This window comes from Populus alba, chromosome 19 (assembly GCF_005239225.2).
Source record: "Populus alba chromosome 19, ASM523922v2, whole genome shotgun sequence".
NCBI lineage: Eukaryota > Viridiplantae > Streptophyta > Magnoliopsida > Malpighiales > Salicaceae > Populus > Populus alba.
Genome location: NC_133302.1, coordinates 6,525,982 through 6,530,247, shown reverse-complemented (window position 1 = coordinate 6,530,247; position 4,266 = coordinate 6,525,982).

Sequence of the window (4,266 nt, the reverse complement as noted above, 5' to 3'; positions counted from 1 at the left end):
GATTAATTGTAGGAATGGACTCATGAAGCTATCTTTTGGAAACATGACATTGGAGATGAATATTTTCAACATTTGCAAGCAACCTGGAGATGATAGTGATTTACAAGAAGTAGATCATATTGAAGAATTAGTTCATGATCAACTTGAATCTACTTTGAGTAAAATTGAGTTGGATGAATATGAAGATTTGCAAATGATTTATTCTCAGGAAGAACTCACGGATGAAAAAGGCACCAAAAATATTAATGCCGATCTTTTATCAAGAGTGACAACAGATTTGACATCTGACATCACACCAATTGATGATTACTTTCCTGAAGAATCCTTACTTTCTCATAGTTCAATGCCTTGGTTTGCTAAACATATTAATTTTCCTGTAACAGGAGATTTGCCAGCTCACTGGAGTACTGAAGACAAAGGAAAGTTTTTGAACGAAGTGAAGAACTTTTATTGGGATGACCCTAACTTATTCAAATATTGTCCTGATCAAAAATTTCAAAGATGCATTCCTGACAATGAGGTAAGTAGTGTCATTAAACTTTGTCATTCTGAAGCATGTGGGAGTCAATTCTCATCAAGAAAGACGACTGCAAAAATCTTACAATGTGGATTTTATTGGCCCACCATGTTCAAAGACGCATATGTGTTCTGCAAAACTTGTGAAAATTGTCAAAAGTCAGGATTCATTTCAAAACATAAGGAATCTTTAGATAATCTTTTATTGACTTTTGAGGCATATCCTGGTGAAGATGTGCATGGTGCATTTCATGACTTATGACTCCATTTTCATAAAGAACATGCTCGACTTAGTCTTGGGAATCTGACTAAAAAAGACCCTGTTTGCCAGTTTTTAAGAAAACTGGATGGGAAGCCTATCCCCGACCCATAGAGGGCGTTTAAGCCGTTCTTGGACGTAAAACCAAGGGAAGATGTGAGCCACAATCACAACTACCTGTACATACATGCTTTGTCAAAATACATAAATACAGAGAGAGAGTGTGAGACTATAGCTGGCCTAAATGTAGGTGGTATGATTGCATTTTCACTTTTTCATATATAAATTCTTCTCTTCCTTCCCTTCATTTCTACTCATCCCATACATTCATCAAATATAGAAGTGTGTAGAAATGGCAGGTTCCTCAAGTTATCACATAAAAAATATTTGTGTTTTCGGTGGATCCAGTCCTGGGAAAGAAAAAGAGTTTTTAGAATCAGCAAATCATCTTGGTCGGGTACTAGCTGAGAGAAAGATTCATTTAGTGTATGGGGGAGGCAGCCTTGGGTTAATGGGAGGTGTGTCAATGGCTGCATTTTTGGGAGGCAGTCAAGTTTTGGGGGTTGTCCCCAAAGCTTTAGCAACTGGGGACATCATTGGAAAAACAATTGGAGAGGAACTACAGGTCCCAACAATGTCTGACCGACTGAATACCATGTTTAACCATGCTGATGCCTTCATTGCCTTACCAGGTGGTCTGGGCACATTGGAAGAGATCTTTCATATTTCATCTTGGGCCCAACTGCACATTCACCATAAACCTATAGGTTTGTTAAATGTTAATGGTTTTTATGATAAGTTGCTGTCTTTCCTTGATCAAGCTGTGGAACAGGAATTTCTAACATCTTCGGCACGACGAATCATAATCTCTGCTGCTACTGCTGAACAATTGATTGACCAACTACAATCTTTCATCCCTGTCATTGATCCCTGCATGAGTCGCCTAGATTGGTCAACTAAGGAAAGCCGTAAAAAGCTTAGATTAGATTTGAGCCTTCATCTGTGAAACCTTGTGTCTTTTGGTTTTATTAATAGCATATTATTTTGTTTTGTTACTTCTTATGTTTGTTTAAGTGTGTTTCAGGTTTGTCATTGTTCGCTGTTTCAGGTGATGTCTTTTATACTCTATCTTTCTACCTTCGAACATTGAGGACAATGTCTCGTTTTGGTTGGGGGGAGAGGGTAGTAGTTTAAAAAAAAAAAAAATACTAACTTGCTAACTGTTTTTGCTATTATTAAAACCATTTGACAAAATTGTTATTAGGATGGCAGAGTATGGAATCAATTTTATTGACTCTAGAGACGCATCTTAGTAAGTTTCATTACCAAGGTCTATCATAATACTTCTTGAAATATTCAGGTTTACAAACTCTCACATTGTTATCACTTGATTTTGCTCCTATACTCATTTAACAAGTATTATTAAACCTTCATTTTCACACACACACTTTAACATATGATTGTGGGTTGCACATTGGATTATTACATTAATTATGTTCTTTTGTTGAAGGTAACAACTAAGGGAAAAGGATAGTATATAATTTGCAAAGAAAAAAAAAAAAAAAAAAAGAAGATAGTATTGATGATAATAAAACGTGGATAAGTTTGGTTTCGTAGCCTCCCTAACCTAAGCAATTAAGCCCGAAGGGGTGTTTTAACACCTAATACCCTAAAGTCAACTGACTTGGGAGCTATTGGCCCAAAGCTTGTTACATGGGTTAAGGAGAAAAGCTTAAGGGAATCAAACATTGCACTATCTACGTATCAGTATCTGCAACCCGAGTTGTTAAGCTCGTAGGGGTGTCTCAACACCTAATGCCCTAAGACCAACTGGTCTGGGAGTCATTAGCCTAAAACTCGTTACATGGGTTAAAGATACATTGTGTTTTAAGTTGTATGTGTATATAAATAAAAAGAAAATAAAAAGAGAAAAAAAAAAGAAGAAGAAAAAAGAAAAAAATCCCAACCTAAGGAAGTTCACCTTAAACATTTGAACATAATATTGTTTTCTTCCAACAAAAGCCCCATCATCTATGTTTTCATTGAGCACACAAAAAGAAGGTTTATTATTATCTTGTTTACGAAGTATGAAGCAGGAATATAAATTTAATGAGAGTTTGTTTATCTGGATAGATTAATGGAAGTTGAATGATGAATGCCTTGCTTTGTGGAACTTGCAAATTATTTCTCTATTTTAACGCTTTAGATTACTAGGGACTAGTAATAAGCTGGTTGGGGGGTGTGATTAGTACTTAAAAGTGCATGTTTATCAAGGTTTTATATCATCATTTTGCACTTGAAGTATCAATAACTCCTTAACTAAAGCATGTTTTATAATAACAAGTTTGATATTATAAGATACCTTAATTTATGGTAAATGCTCATTTTAAATGCAGGACTATCACATAATTAAAAGGATTGATTGATGAGTTTAAGCATTGAAAGTTAAAGGACAAAGAGATGGCCAAACTTAGAAAAGAGATGTCGGTGCAGTCCAAACCGGAACATTGCTTGGTAATTGGATCATATCTGGAGCTCTAGATTTCGGATTTAGGTCCACTTTATATGGATGGAAAGGTAAGACAAAAGCCTACAACTTTCATGAGGAGCCCAAGATTTGAAAAGGTCGTTTTGAAGTCCAAATTGAAGGAACAACGAAGAAGTCCGAAGCTGTCCTGCAGCCCAAACACTATTTAGTGTTCAGCCCATATCTTGAGTTCTAGAAGTCCAAATGACCTCATCTTTTTTTTGTTGGAAAGCTGAGACAATTTCCTAGAACATTCTTGAGGATTCTGGGCAAATTATGATGTTAGCAATGACGTCTTGATCAGACAAGAAGATAAGGATTGTTATCTAGTCAAGATGTGGCCACCCACTCATCAATTAGTCAACAAATCAATAGTTCCAAATTTTGGCCTATAAAAGGAGGCACTTACCATGTATTGAGGCATCTTGGTTTCCAGATCAAGATCATGCTCTTGCTTTCTCTCTTTGTATTGCTTATGTTTTTCTTTCATTAATATCAAGTTTATGCACTTCATTTCCTTTCTTTTACTTAGTTAACTTCTTTCTCATTTATGTTCTTATCTTGTTTATTTATGTTTCTTTCTTTCATTATGTTTAGCTAAGTTAATTATGTCAAGGTGAAAAGGGTACACTAATGGTGTAAGAATAAGTATAATATAAACTTAACATGGACCTTAACGTTGGATACTAACACGTTTTATATTTGTTATCTTGTTCACTTTTAATACTCTGCTTGTTAAATGGTTAATCTAGATTTATGTTGTATAACACTTGGTACAACAAATACTTGGTACTTTCATAGCCCATACTGTATGGTATAACCGACACCTGAGCTATGAAAGGGACTTGATTTGTTGTTAACATAAGTTATAATCATGAATGCCTGCCAACATTTACAAGTATTAGCTTTATTCGAATAAGATAACTAATGTAATCATGTTAACAATTTATAATCTGATTGGAAC